Consider the following 16783-nt stretch of genomic DNA (forward strand, 5'->3'; position numbering starts at 1 on the left):
GTCACATTGTGAAAGCTATATCATTATACAATCATCATCAAGAAACATGGCTACTGGAACACAGCTCTACATTTTCAGGCAGTTCCCTCCAGCCTCTCCATTACATGTTGGATAACAAGGTGATATCTACTTAATGCATAAGAATAACCTCCAGAATAACCTCTCAACTCTATTTGGAATCTCTCAGCCATTGACACTTTGTCTCATTTCACTCTTCCCCCTTTTGGTCGAGAAGGTTTTCTCAATCCCTTGATGCTCGGTCTCAGCTCATTCTAGAGTTTTTCTCAGTCCCTTGATGCTAAATCTCAGCTCATTCTGGGATTTCTGTCCCACGCTGCCAGGAAGGTCCACACCCCTGGTAGTCATGTCCCACGTAGACAGGGGGAGGGTGGTGAGTCTGCTTGCTGTGTTGGCTGGAGAGAAAAGCCACATCTGAACAACAAAAGAGGTTCTCTTGGGGGTGACTCTTAGGCTTAATTTTAAGTAGGCTTGACCTATCCTTTGTGGGGTTAAGTTTCATATGAACAAACCCCAAGACTGGGGGCTCAGCCTATAGCTTTGGTTGTCCACACTGCTTGTGAGAATATCAAGAATTCAACTTGGGGAAGTTGAGTTTTCCCCCGTTCTCACCATTCCCTGAAGGGGACTTTACAAATACTTTTCTACTCACTAATCAAATCACTCTGGGATTCATCAGGGCATCACCTGGACAAACCAACAAAATCTCATGTCCTATACAAAGTTCCATATACTTAAGGTGGTCAATCAACTATCTACATAAGTTGTATTAGGAGATACATTAGTCAAAGTGTAGATTTGTACCAAATAAACATTTTTTGCATTAGTCTTCACACATTAGTTGAAATTTTTAAATATTAAGTACCATCTATTTTCATCACACTGCAGTAATGACATTCTTTTGTTCTTCCTCATGCAAAAACATTTTTTAAATTTGTACATTTAGTCATTATCATTATACACTCTAGGCATTCCTAGATTACACCATCTCAATCTTTATCGTCTATCTTTCTTTGTGATTTCATTTATGCCCCAGCCCTCCTCTCTCTATCATTCTCACATGCAGCTTCATTCAGTGTTTTAACATAATTGTATTACAGTTAGGTAATATTGTGCTGTCCATTTCTGAGTTTTTATATTCAGTCCTGTTGCACAATCTGTATCCCTTCAGCTCCAATTACCCAATATCTTACCCTATTTCTATCTCCTGATGGTCTGTTACCAAGAAAATATTCCAAGTTTATTCACTAATGTCAGTTCATATCAGTGAGACCATATAGTATTTGTCCTTTTGTTTCTGGCTAATCACACTCAGCGTAATGTCCTTAAGGTCCATTTATGTTGTTACATACTTCATAACTTTATTCTGTCTTACAGCTGCATAATATTCCATCTTATGTAAATGTCACAGTTTGTTTAGCCAACTGTCTGTTGATGGACATTTTGGCTGTTTCCATCTATTGGTAATTGTTAATAATGCTGCTATAAACATTGGTGTGTAAATGTCCATTTGTGTCCTTGGCCTCGTGTCCTTTGAGTAGAGACAGCATATAGATGGGTCCTGTTTTTTAATCCATTCTGCCAGACTATGTCTTTTGATTGGAGAGTTTAATCCATTAACATTCAGCATTATTACTGCATGGGTAGTACTTTCTTCTACTGTTTTGCCTTCTGGATTTTATATGTCATATCTAATTTTCCTTCTTTTTACCTTTACTCATAGTCTTCCTTTCTACACTCTTCTCCACACCTCTCTCTTCTGTCTTTGTATCTGTCTCTAGTGTTCCATTTAGTATTTCTTGCAGAGCTGGTCTCTTGGTCACAAATTCTCTCAGTGATTTTTTTGTCTGAAAATGTTTTAATTTCTCCCTCATTTTTGAAGGACAATTTTGCTGGATATAGAATTCTTGGTTGGCAGTTTTTCTCTTTTAATGATTTAAATATATTATCCCACTGTCTTCTTGCCTGCATGGTTTCTGCTGAGAGATCTGCACATAGTCTTATTGGGCTTCCCTTGTATGTGATGGATTGCTTTTCTCTTGCTGCCTTCAAGATCCCCTCTTTCTCTTTGACCTCTGACATTCTAATTATTAAATGTCTTGGAGTATGTCTATTTGGACGTATTCTCTTTGGGGTATGCTGCACTTCTTGGATCTGTAATTTTAAGTCTTTCATAAGAGTTGGGAAATTTTCAGTGATAATTTCCTCCATTAGTTTTTCTCCTCCTTTTCCCTTCTCTTCTCCTTCTGGGACACCCACAACACGTATATTTGTGCGCTTCATATTGTCTTTCAATTCCCTGAGTTCCTGCTCATATTTTTCCATTTTTTTCGCTATAGTTTCTGTTTCTTGTCGGATTTCAGATGTTCCATCCTCCAGTTCAGAAATCCTATGTTCTGTCTCTCGAAATCTACCATTGTAGGTTTCCATTGTTTTTTTCATCTCTTCTACTGTGTCTTTCATTCCCATAAGTTCTATGATTTGTTTTTTCAGACTTTCAGTTTCTTCTTTTTGTTCTTTCCTTGCTTTCTTTATATCCTCCCTCAATTCATTGATTTGGTTTTTGATGAGGTTTTCCATGTCTGTTTGTATATTCTGAATTAATTGTTTCAGCTCCTGTATGTCATTTGAATTGTTGGTTTGTTCCTTTGACTGGGCCATATCTTCAATTTTCCTAGTGTGATTTGTTATTTTTTGCTGGCGTCTAGGCATTAATTACCTTAATTAGTTTATTCTAGAGATTGCTTTCACTTCTTTTATCTAGGGTTTTCTTGCTGGATGAATTTGTTGTCTATCTATTCTTTGACATTCCGTTAACCTTTATCTGGACCTTTAACTTAAGTTTTGTTTAACAGAGAATTTTTCAGTTCTTGTTTTCTTGTTTCTTGCACTGCTTGTGTGGTGCCTTTCCCCCCACACTCACTTAGGATGGTCTACTTAGATATTATAGACCCCAGCCAGATTTTCATAGACCAAACTGGCCTCCTATCAGGAGGAAAAAGTCACCTGCATCGGTTTTCCCTGAGGGTGAGACCCAGCAGGTTGAAAGACTTTCCTGTGAAGTCTCTGGACTCTGTTTTTTTTTATCCTGCCCTGTATGTGACACTTGTCTGACTGCAGGTCCCACCAGTATAAGATGATGTGGTACCCTTAACTTTGGCAGACTCTCCCTGCTGGGGGCGTGGTGGAGACAGAGGAGAGGTTGTAGGCTGGTTTTAATGGCTTCAAATTACCAAGTCCTGGTGTCTGAATTCCTTGATGGAGGAATTCCACCTGGGTGGGGCTTCACCCCTCCCCTGGGGAAGGCACAGCCTCCAGATAAGCCCCCAAAAAGCTCACTTCTGCCTATGCCTGGGGCAGTTGCAGCCTGAAAAGTCCTGCCGCTGTATCCAGAGGCAGTCAAGCCTTTGTAGATACACAGCCACAAAAACTTCTGTTTCCTTCTTTTTTTTTCCCCCTTTTTCTGTCAGTCCTGCCCCCTTGTGCCGGGGCAAAAAATGAGCACCCTCCGCTTTGATCAGGTTCACCTAAGCTAGGGGCCTATTTTTAGTAGTCAGAATTTGTTAATTAGTTCCACAATTGGCGTTTGATTGTGCCCAGTCGCTGCTGCTGGTTAAGTCCTTTCTTTTCCCCTCTGGGAAGTGGCATATGGGGGAGGGGCACTGGCCGCCACAGCTTTAGGAACTCATGGTTCTGGGGGGTGCTTGCAGCGGGTCCAGCTGGTCCAAACTGGGATATGTTCTGTGTCTGGTCACTGACGTGGCCCTAGGAGCTGTTCTGTACTGTTTCTGGTTATTTAGTAGTTGTTCTGGAGGACGAACTAAAATGCGCACGTTGTTAAGCTGCCATCTTGACCCGGAACTCTTGTTACTGAGTTTTAAAAAAGAGAACCATGAAATCCGGACTGCGTGACAGAGGTTAAAACTGCTTTTAAAAATGAGTCAAGTAAATCAGGAGTGCTGGTCCAAAATTGTGGCTTAGCAATGCACACGTTTTAGTTAGTCCTCCAGAACAACTACTAAATAACCAGAAACAGTACAGAACACCTCCTGGGGCCACATCAGTGACTGGATACACAGTATACCCTAATGTGGACCAGCTGGACCGGCTGCAAGCCCCCACAGAACCGTGAGTTCTCCAAACCATGGCAGCTGGCACCCCTCCCCACAGGCTACTTCCGAGAGGGAAAGGAAAGAGACTTTACCAGCAGCAGGGGCTAAGCCCAACCAAACACCAATTGTGGCATTAATTAACAAATTCTGACTACTAAAAATAGGCCCCCAGCTCAGGTGAACCTGGTCAAAGCGGAGGTTGCTCATTTTTGCCCCGACTCCAAGGGGGCAGGGCTGATGGAAAAAGTAAAAAAAAAAAAAAAAAATGGAAATAGGTTTTTATGGCTGTGTTTCTACAAAGGCTTGACTGCCTTTGGATTCAGTGGTAGGACTTCTCAGGCTGCAACTGCCTCAGGCATAGGCAGAAAGAAACTTGTTTGAGGGCTTGTCTGGAACCTGTGCCTTCCCTGGGGGAGGGGTGAAGCCCAACTCAAGTGGAATCCCTTCCTTAAGGGACTCAGACAACAGGACTTGGTAATTTGAAGCCATTAAAACCAACCTACAACCTCTCTTCGGTCTCCACCATGCCCACGGCAGGGGGAGTCTGCCAAAGTTAAAGGTACTGCATCATCTTATGCTGCTGGGACCTGCAGACAAACAAGCACCACATACTGGGCAGGATAAGAAAAACAGAGCCCAGAGACTTCACAGAAAAGTCTTTCAACCTGCTGGGTCTCACGCTCAGGGAAAACTGATGCAGGTGACTCTTTCCTCCTGATAGGAGGTCAGTTTGGCCTGGGTAAATCTGGCTGGGGTCTATAATACCTAAGTAGACCCTCCTAAGAGTTGGGGGGGGGGGGGCGGGGAGGAAAGGCACCATGCAAGTAGGGCAAGAAACAAGAAAACAAGAACTGAAAAATTCTCCTCTATTAAACAAAACCTAAGGTAGATGTCCAGAATAAGCTGAACTGAATGTCAAAGAACAGATAGACAACAAATCCATCAGGCAACAAAACCCTAGGTAAAGGAAGTGAAAGCAATCTCCAGAATAAACTAGTTAAGGTAATTAAATGTCTAGATGCCAACAAAAAATAACAAATCACACTAGGAAAATTGAAGATATGGCCCAGTCAAAGGAACAAACCAACAATTCAAATGAGATACAGGAGCTGAAACATTTAATTCAGAATATATGAATAGGCATGGAGAACCTCATCAAAAACCAAATCAGTGAATTGAGGGAGGACATGAAGAAGGCAAGGAATGAACAAAAAGAAGAAATGAAAAGTCTGAAAAAACAAACCACAGAACTTATGGGCATGAAAGGCACAGCAGAAGAGATGAAAAAACCAATGGAAACTTACAATGGTAGATTTCGAGAGGCAGGAGATAGGAAGAGTGAACTGAAGGATGGAACATCTGAAATCCAACAAGAAACTTAGGGAAAAAAATGGAAAAAGATGAACAGGGACTCAGGAAATTGAATGACAATATGGAGTGCACAAATATACGTGTTGTGGGTGTCCCAGAAGGAGAAGAGAAAGGAAATGGAGGAGAAAAACTAATGGAGGAAATTATCACTGAAAATTTCCGAACTCTTATGAAAGACTTAAACTTACAGATCTCAGAAGTGCAGCATACCCCAAAGAAAATAGATCCAAATAGACATACTCCAAGACACTTACTAATCAGAATGTCAGAGGTCAAAGAGAAAGAGAGGATCTTGAAAGCAGCGAGAGAAAAACAATCCATCACATACAAGGGAAACCCAATAAGACTATGCATAGATTTCTCAGCAGAAACCATGGAAGCGAGAAGACAGTGGGATGGCATATTTAAATTACTAAAAGAGAAAAACTGCCAGCCAGAATTCTATATCCAGCAAAATTGTACTTCAAAAATGAGGGAGAAATTAAAACATTCTCAGACAAAAAATCACTGAGAAAATTTGTGACCAAGAGACCAGCTCAGCAAGAAATACTAAAGTGAGCACTAGAGACAGATTCGAAAAGACAGAAGAGAGAGGTGTGGAGAAGAGTGTAGAAAGGAAAACTATGAGTAAAGGTAAAAAGAAGGAAAATTAGATATGACATATAAAATCCAAAAAGCAAAATGGTAAAAGAAAGTACTACCCATACAGTAATAACACTAAATGTTAATGGATTAAACCCCCCAATCAAAAGATATAGACTGGCAGTATGGATTAAAAAACAGGACCCATCTATATGCTGTCTACAGGAAGCACATCTTAGACCCAAAGATAAACATAGGTTGAAAGTGAAAGGTTGGGAAAAGATATTTCATGCAAATAACAATCAGAAAAGAGCTGGAGAAGCTATACTAATAACCAATAAATTAGACTTCAAATGTAAAACAGTTAAAAGAGACAAAGGAGGACACTATGTATTAATAAAAGGAACAATTCAGCACGAAGACATAACAATCATAAATATTTATGCACTGAACCAGAATCCTGAAAACACTGAAAAGAGAAATAGACACATCTACCATAATAGTTGGAGACTTCAATTCCCCACTCTCATCAATGGACAGAACATCTAGAGAGAGGATCAATAAAGAAACAGAGAAGTTGAATAATACAATAAATGAGCTAGACTTAACAGACATTTATAGAACATTACACCCCATAACAGCAGGATGCACCTTTTTCTCAAATGCTCATGGATCATTCTCGAGGATAGACCATATGCTGGGTCACAAAGCAAGTCTCAGTAAATTTAAGAAGATTGAAATCATACAAAACACTTGCTCAGATCATAAAGAAATGAAGTTGGAAATCAATAATAGAGTGCCAGAAAGTTCACAAATATGTGGAGGCTCAACAACACCCTTTTAAACAACCAGTGGGTCAAGGAAGAAATTACAAGAGAAACCAGTAAATAACTCGAGGCAAATGAAAATGAAAACACAACATATCAAAACTTATGGGATGCAGCAAAGGCAGTGCTAAGAGGGAAATTTATTGCCCTAAATGCCTATATCAAAAAAGAAGAAAGGGCAAAAATCTAGGAATTAACTGTCTACTTGGAAGAACTAGAGAAAGAACAACAAACTAACCCCAAAGGAAGCAAAAGGAAAGAAATAGCAAAGATTAGAGCAGAAATAAATGAAATTGAGGACATGAAAACAATTGAGTAAATCAATAAAACTAGAAGCTGGTTCTATGAGAAAAATCAATAAGATTGATGGACCCTTAGCAAGACTGACAAAAAGAAGAAGAGAGAGGACGCAAATAAATAAGATCAGAAATGGAAGAGGAGACATACCCACTGACCCCACAGAAATAAAAGAAGTAATGACAGGATACTGTGAACAACTTTATGCTAATAATTACAACAATGTAGATGAAATGGACAACTTCCTAGAAAGGCATGAACAACCAACTTTGACTTGAGAAGAAATAACGACCTCAACAAACCAATCGCAAGTAAAGAAATTGAATCAGTCATTTAGGAGCTCCCCAAAAAGAAAAGTCCAGGACCAGATGGCTTCACATGTGAATTCTACCAAACATTCCAGAAAGAATTAGTACCAATCCTGCCCAAACTCTTCAAAAAAATTGAAGTGGAGGGAAAGCTACCTACCTCATTCTATGAAGCCATCACCCTCATACCAAAGCCAGGCAAAGATATTACAAAAAAAAAAAACTACAGACCAATCTCTCTAATGAATATAGATGTAAAAATCCTCAACAAAGTTCTAGCAAATCGAATCCAGCAACACATTAAAAGAATTATACATCATGACCAAGTAGGATTCATCCCAGGTATGCAAGGATGATTCAAAATAAGAAAATCAATGAATGTAATACACCATATCAACAAATCAAAAGAGAAAAACCACATGATCATCTTGAGTGATGCAGAAAAGGCATTTGACAAAATTCAACATCCTTTCCTGTTTAAAACTCTTCAAAGGATAAGCATAGAAGGGAACTTCCTTAAAATGATAAAGGGAATATATGAAAAACCCACAGCTAATATCATCCTCAATGGGGAAAAACTGAAAACTTTCCCCCTAAGATCAGGAACAAGACAAGGATGTCCACTATCACCACTATTATTCAACATTGTGTTGGAAGTTCTAGCCAGAGCAATTAGACAAGAAAAAGAAATACAAGGCATCAAAATTGGAAAGGAAGAAGTAAAACTCACTGTTTGCAGATGATATGATACTATATGTCAAAAACCCTGAAAAATCCACAGCAAAACTACTAGAGCTAATAAATGAGTACAGCAAAGTGGCAGGGTACAAGATCAACACTGAAAAATCTGTGGTGTTTCTATACACTAGTAATGAATAATCTAAGGGGGAATCAAGAAACAAATTCCTTTTACATTTGCAACCAAAAGAATAAAATACTTAGGAATAAATTTAACTAAAGAGACAAAAGACCTATACAAAGATAACTACAAGAAATTGTTCAGAGAAATCACAGAATACCTAAATTGATGGAAGGATATACCGGGTTCATGGATTGGAAGACTAAATATAGTTAAGATACCAATTCTACCTAAATTGATTTACAAATTCAATTCAATACCAATCAAAATCCCAAAAACTTACTTTTCAGAAATAGAAAAACCAATAAGCAAATTTATCTGGAAGGGCAGGGTGCACAAATAGCTGAAAGTATCCTGAGGTAAAAAAAAATGAAGTCAGAGGTCTCATGCTGCCTGACTTTAAGGCATATTATGAAGCTGCAGTGGTCAAAACAGCATGGTACTGGCATGAAGATAGATATATCGACCAATGGAATCGAATAGAGTGTTCAGATATAGACCCTCTCATCTATGGACAATTGATCTTTGATAAGACAGTCAAGCCAACTCATTTGGGACAGAACAGTCTCTTCAATAAATGGTGCCTAGAGAACTGGATATCCATATGCAAAACAATGAAAGAGGACCTGTATCTCACACCCTATACAAAAGTTAACTCAAAATGGATCAAAGACCTAAACATTAGGTCTAAGACCATAAAACGAAAAAAATGTAGGGAAATATCTTATAAGTCTTATACTTGGAGGTGGTTTTATAGACCTTACACCCAAGCAAGAGCACTGAAGAAAGAAAGAAAGAAATGGGAACTCCTCAAAATTAAATACTTGCCCATCATCAAAGAACTTCATCAAGAAAGTAAAAGGACAGCCTATACAATGGGAGACAATATTTGGAAATGACATATCAGATAAAGGTCTAGTATCCAGAATTTATAAAGAGATTGTTCAACTCAACAACAAAAAGACAGCCAATCCAATTACAAAATTGTGAAAAGACTTGAACAGACACTTCTCAGAAGAGGAAATACAAATGGCCAAAAGGCACGTGAAGAGATGCTCAATGTCCCTGGCCAGTAGAGAAATGCAAATCAAAACTGCAATCAGATATCATCTCACACCCACCAGAATGGCCATTATCAACAAAACAGAAAATGACAAGTGCTGGAGAGGATGTAGAGAAAGAGGCACACTTATTCACTGTTGGTGGGAATGTCAAAGGGTACAACTGCTGTGAAAGGCTGTTTGGCCGTTCCTCATAAAGCTGAATATAGAATTGCCGTATGACCCAGCAATACCATTGCTAGGTATCTACTCAAAGGACATAAGGGCAAAGACACAAACAGACATTTGCGCACCAATGTTTATAGCAGTATTATTTACAATTGCAAGGAGATGGAAACAGCCAAAATGTCCATCAACAGATGAGTGGCTAAACAAACTGTGATATATACATGCGATGGAATATTATGCAGCTTTAAGACAGAATAAAGTTATGAAGCATGTAATAACATGGATGGACCTTGAGGACATTATGCTGAGTGAGAATAGCCAAAAACAAAAGGACAAATACTGTATGGTCTCACTGATATGAACTGACATTAGTGAATAAACTTGGAATATTTCGTTGGTATCAGAGACCACCAGGAGATAGAAATAGGGTAAGAAATTGGGTAATTGGAGCTGAAGGGATAAAGATTGTGCAACAGGACTGAATATAAAAACTCAGAAATGGACAACACAGTACTACCTAAGTGTAATGCAATTATGTTAAAACACTGAGTCAAGCTGCATGTGAGAATGATAGAGGGAGGAGGACTGGGGGCATAAATGAAATCAGAAAGGAAGATAGATGTTAAAGATTGAGATGGTATAATCTAGGAGTGCCTAGAGTGTATAATAATAGTGACTAAATGTACAAATTTTAAAAATGTTTTTGCATGAGGAAGAACAAAGGAATGTCATTACTGCACGGTGCTGAAAATAGATGGTAATTAATATATTTTTTTAATTTTTTAATTTTTTTATTAACAGAAAGAAAGAAAAAAAGAAAAATAAATAAAAATAAAAAAAAGAAATTAACACAACATTTAGAAATCATACCGCTCTACATATGCACTTAGTAATTCTTAACATCATCACATAGATGCATGATCATCGTTTCTTAGTACATTTGCATCGGTTTAGAGGAACTAGCAACACAACAGAAAAAGATATAAAATGTTAATATAGAGAAAAGAAATAAAAGTAGTAATGACAGTAAAAAACAACAACAAATATTTAAAATATTTAATATTTTAAAATCTCACCTTATTTGTGAGACTAAAGCAAAAAATGTTTGTTTGGTACAAAATTTATATTTTGACTAGTGCATTTCCTAATATAACTTATGTAGATAGTTTGAACACCTTAAGTACCTGGAATCTCAGGTAGGACATGAGATTTTGTTGGTTTGTCCAGAGTGATGCCCCGATGAATCCCAGAGTGATTCCATCAGTGAGTGGAAAAGTATTTGCAAAGTTTCTTCAGGGAATGGTGAGAACAGGGAGAAATTCAACTTCCCCAAGTTGAATTCTTGATATTCTCACAAGCAGTGTGGACAACCAAAGCTATAGGCTGAGCCTCCAGTCTTGGGGTTTGTTCATATGAAACTTAACCCCACAAAGGATAGGTCAAGTCTACTTAAAATTTAGGCCTAAGAGTCACCCCCAAGAGAGCCTCTTTTGTTGCTCAGATGTGGCCTCTCTCTCCAGCCAACACAACAAGCAATCTCACCACCTTCCCCCGTATATGTGGGACATGACTCCCAGGAGTGTGGACCTTCCTGGCAACGTGGGACAGAAATCCTAGAATGAGCTGAGACTCAGCATCAAGGAATTGAGAAAACCTTCTCCACCAGAAGGGAGAAGAGTGAAATGAGACAAAGTGTCAATGGCTGAGAGATTCCAAACAGAGTTGAGAGGTTATCCTGGAGGTTATTCTTATGCATTAAGTAGATATCACCTTGTTATTCAAGATGTAATGGAGAAGCTGGAGGGAACTGCCTGAAAATTTAGAGCTGTGTTTTAGTAGCCATGTTTCTTGAGGATGATTGAATAATGATATAGCTGTCACAGTGTGACTGTGTGATTGTGAAAACCTTATGTCTGATGCTCCTTTTATCTACCTTGCCGACAGATGAGTAGAACATATGGAATAAAAATAAATAATAGGGGGAACAAATGTTAAAGTAAATTTAGTGTGAAATGCTAATGAAAGCGAGGGGTAAGGGGTATGGTATGTATAATCTTTTTCTGTTTTTGTTTTATTTCTTTTTCTGTTGTCTTTTTATTTCTTTTTCTGAATTGATGCAAATGTTCTACGAAATGATGAATATGCAACTAAGTGATGATATTGTGAATACTGATTATATATGTTGATGTTTTAGTTCATTTGTTAAATTTTTTTAATTAATAAATTTTTTTTAAAAAGGAAAAATAAATAAATAAGTCAAGTATGTTACCTGAGTAGAATACATGTAAGGAAAGATGTATTTTGTGTATATTCCCCATTTTAATTTAGCTACTCACCATTCTCATTTGGGAATGTTTTATTCAAAATGAATTTCTCAGTTTCAAAATGATTAAGTATAATTGTGGCAAATTGCTGCTTGTATGCTTATCTTGGATTTAGACAGGACAACAGACCTCAGAAAAGAAGAAAAAAACCAAATAGAAGTTAGGGAAAGAAGGAAGGCAACTGCAGACTAATGCAAATCAAAAGAACTGGGAAAGTCAAAGGAAAGTACACTGTGATGGTTTTTTAAAAAATAATGCACAAAAGCCCTACATCTACTATGAAATAATAACTGTGGAAACTGGGTGATGAACATACAGGGTTTCATCATCCTAGTCTGTACTTTTAAATGTATTTTAAGTATTCTGTAATAAAAAAATGTAAACAAATGGAAGCACAGAGGGCAAAATGTTAATATTTACTACATCTAGGTGTAGGTGCATGGGTGATTACTATGGTTTTCTTTATATTGGTTTAGGTGGTTGTAATATTTGATAATGGAAAAGAAATTTTCTGGCTCTTCCCAGTCCTGCACCAAAGCCTGTGACAGAACTGTCAGAGCTTCAGTTTGTTTGTGAAAATGACATAAATAATGCCTATTAAAAAAAGAAAGAAAGAAAGGGAACTGATATGAAAGGAGGAGTTTCCTCTTAGATGATGAAGGCTAAAATAGATGGTGCTTTAATATTAACTGTGACACCTGCCATGTGAGGCCAGGCTCTTTATGTTCTCAGGTGTGCCATCAGACTCCCTTTAGGATTTTGCCATTCTATGAAAAATAAGGCATTTTAGATGTTTTTTCCTGATCATGGGAGGAAAATCTTGAGGATGCCATTAGCCCCTTAATTATGAGGTATCGATGTTATAGTTGATCTATAAGGACCTCCCACCTGACCATCCTGGGTTTGTCTACCCTGCCCCTCAATGCCCAATATTAGATAGATGCAATGTACGGTGTATATACTGTACTGTTGAAGTCCCTAAGTGGATTCCGATTTTGACTTAAACTTTCAGTCAGATTGAATGTGGTCAGTAAGGTGGTGCATCATGAGCTAAAGGTGAAAGGGTTATTTTGAAGGCATGTCTGGGATTATGAGTGAAGTAAATTTAGGTTGGTCTTAAATACTTTGGAAGTCAAATGAAGTCAAACAAGAGTTTATAATAAATATATTTCTTATTTTGTGCTCAGGATTTTATAAACATCATGGGAGATTCAAAAGAAATGTAAGAATCAGTTTTGCCCTGAGGGATTATTAAAGGAATAATGACCAATTTACATAAAATCACTGGAAAACTATCCATACCAGAATATGATGAAGGGCTAAAGTGTGAAGTTCAAAGCAGACCATAGAAGGGAAGCTCGTGGAAAGAGAGAGGAAATTGGCACAGTATAAGGAAAAGGAGTAAGGAACTGGCCATGAAAGATGGGCAGGATTTATATAGGCAGAGAGGAGTGGAAAGGCGAGTACAGTGGTGGGCACAAAGCCCTGGGGTATATGTTGGAAAGGAGAATAGATGCATTTATAAAGAAGAAGAAATTGAAAATGATAAGGATAGAGAGGATAATTGTGGGTCTCAGGGAAGGAGGAAGTGATAGGTTCCAAAGCAGAGATGGAATGCTGAGCTTTTAGAAAAGTTTAGACCCAGTTCCCCCAAGGCTGGTACGAAGAAAGGGATGGAGGATGTAAAAGGCAATATGTAAGATACTGCATTGAAAAAGTACGTACAGTAGTTCATGCAAGATGTTCTCAAGTATTGTCCTTTGAGATAGCTCCATGATCACCTTCTAAACATGGTAGGAAGAGGAAGTATAGGCTTGAGGAAAAAGGAATAAATCTAAAATTTGACCATGGAGTGTGTACTAGGTTACAGAAGAAAACTGAATGAAACTCATATGAGCAAGAAGGCCAGGTTAGAATCAAACATTCATTCACCTTTTATTTAGTTAGCACTAAATTTTCATTTAGCTAGCACTGTGTGACAAATGCAAAGGTAGTTGTTTACAAAATATGCACAGTCTATGGGAGAAAGAGATGAGTATGTGACCAAATACTAACCTGCTGTAATGATATTGCATCTGGATACTGTAACAGTTACATGAGTAAACAGTTAACTCAAGGAAGATGTCACACTGCAAGCCACATTGGAGCTGGACATTAACAGATAATGAAAGTGTTGGAGAAGACATTACATATAGAAGGAATAAAATTAATTTGTGAGAAAGCATGTCATGTACAGGGAAATTTTGGATGATCTTACAGGTAGAGCACAGGATGTGGAGAATGAATAGGAGTGATAGGGCATTTGCCTGATGGGATCTATCTCCCATAGTTTTTTAATAGAGAAAGTAACAAAAGTGGCAGAAATATAAATAAGCCTGTTTGAATTCAACAGAACTTTACCTGCTTGGATAAGTCAACACTGCTTTCAAAGTATGTAACTATTCTAGTTTGCTAGCTGCCGGAATGCAATATACCAGAAACAGAATGACTTTTAAAAAGGGAAATTTAATAAGTTACTAGTTTACAGTTCTAAGGCCAAGAAAATGTCCCAGTTAAAACAAGTCTATAGAAATGTCCAAAGGCATCCAGGGAAATATACCTTGATTCAAGAAGACTGATGAAGTTCAGGGTTTCTCTGTCAAGTAGAAGGGCACTTGGTGAGCACAGTCAGAATTTCTCTCTCATCTGGAAAGGTACATAGTGAACACGGTCAGGGTTCCTTTCTCATCTGGAAGGGCACATGGGAAACACAGCATCATCTGCTAGCTTCTTCTCCTGGCTTCCTGTTTTCGTGAAGCTCCCTGGGAGGCATTTTCCTTCTTCATCTCCAAAGGTCACTGGCTGGTGGACTCTGCTTCTCATGGCTATGTCATTCTGCTCTGCTCTCTCTGAATCTCTCTCATTCTCCAAAATGTTTCCTCTTTTATAGGTCTCCAGTAAACCAATCAAGACCCACCCAAATGGGTGGAGACACATCTCTCCTAATTCAGTTTAACAACCACTCTTGATTGGGTTACATCTCCAGGGAGATGATCTAATTACATACAGTATTGAATGGGGATTATTCTGCCTCTATGAAATGGGATTTTGGTTAAAACATGACTTTTCTAGGGTACATACATCCTTTCAAACCAGCACGGTAACTATTCCATTGATTGCTCTTAACTTTTGCTTTATGTTCCTGTAGTGATTTTTCGTGTTTAAAAGTAATTATACTGAACTTCCCTTGAGCATTAAGAGCTCTTACGAATATCAATGAAATGTTGAAAAACATGAGTGTGCTTATTTTTAGTTGGTTTTCAATATTTGTCTTTATTTTAGAATAATTTTGAAGAACTGTTTTTGGAACATCTCATTTCCATATCATATGTAATACCTTGAGGAGAAACACTGCTAATCTTGCTATAATTTCCTCCAAATGGAAGAAAGACAAATTTTGCCCTTTTTTCTATCTAATGAAATGTATCTGCTTATAAAACAAGACTCATGTAGGGTTTTTAAAACATGCCTGTTAATATTCATAATAAAAATGAGAAATTCAAAACCGTATGAGGCCAAGTGCAGCACGTTTTTAGATTGGGAGCATTAATTATACATCCTGGCTCTTTTCCAAAAAACTTTCCTCAAGAAGTTATTTAAATGCCTTTCATTGTAGTCCCCAGAGATGATAATCATCCAGTCCACTCCATCAGACTTTTCATAGGGCTTTATAACTTAATTCTCACACTTCATGGACAGAATTATACTGTGGTAAAAGTGCAAGCATGTTTTCAAGCAGCCAATGTTAAAATTTTTATTCACTCTGAATACACATTGCACACTTATTAAATCAGCTTCTGATTCTTTTGTGGCTTCTTAGAAAATATATCAAGTGTATCTAAGATTTTAGAGGACACATCCTGAAATGTTCTTTTCTTTAAAGCCTCCCCACCGTCCTATTTTTTTTCCAGACACATGACTTGTTAACCCCAGAATTGATACTGGAAACTTACCATTTATTAGAAAACTAGAAAAATAATTCCAGTTTATTCTGGAAAAATAATAGATGCCACATGAGATATACCCTGGGCAGTAAGGATGTACATTTTGTATTTTCTCCAGTTCTAAATCCAAAGTGTTATCAGCTTTTTCAATTGAACTCTGGAAGGCCCCATCTAACCACTTTGGATTCCAGCTGGCTGTATTTTTTTAAATTTTTTTTTCTTTTCACATGGGCAGGCACTGGGAATCGAACTCAGGTCTCTGGCATGGCAGGCGAGAATTCTGCCTGCTGAGCCACCATGGCCCACCCTCCAGCTGACTTTTATTTCAGTTATAATATGTAATTGAGATTATATATTGTATGGTTATGAACTATTTAAATGAGATAGTAAGAGATACATCATATATATATATATATACTGTGTTTCAAAATGATGTTATGTTTTCTGTTCCCTCCAAGCCTTTTCATGTGTCTCCTTAATGACTTGCACATATGGGACAGCTAAAAAAAAAAATCTCTCCTTCCTTTCCCAATCTGTACTTCCTTTGGCATTTATGCCATGCATAAATATGCCAAATCTGATAAAAGGAAGATGGAAGGGAGGGAAAGGAGTTAGCACCAACATATGCAAAGCCCTGAGCCAGATGCTATGGAGGTTACAAGAGAATATCAATACAGGCTCTGCCCAGGAGCTTCACACAATGTTATGTGAGTAAGCAAACCCACAGGAAGTTAAGGAATTCAAGATGGAAAGCGATAGAACATTGATAAGCACGGCTGTGAGTGCTACCAGGGGAAGTGATTCTGGACAGGAGTGTTTCAAAGGCTTCAAAGGCTCAGAACTTCAAAGAGGAGGGGAAGACTTGCCCTAAGA

The 16783-nt window shown here is 37.9% G+C and overlaps 1 protein-coding gene across 12 annotated transcripts in view; it reads left to right on the forward strand.

Annotated features, from left to right (window-relative positions):
* Positions 1 to 16783, forward strand: part of PPFIBP1 (PPFIB scaffold protein 1) — a 300273-nt gene that overhangs the window by 227670 nt on the left and 55820 nt on the right. The gene's annotated exons all lie outside the window — the stretch shown is intronic.

The sequence above is a fragment of the Tamandua tetradactyla genome, chromosome 7 (genome assembly GCF_023851605.1).
Source record: "Tamandua tetradactyla isolate mTamTet1 chromosome 7, mTamTet1.pri, whole genome shotgun sequence".
In the NCBI taxonomy this organism is placed as follows: domain Eukaryota; kingdom Metazoa; phylum Chordata; class Mammalia; order Pilosa; family Myrmecophagidae; genus Tamandua; species Tamandua tetradactyla.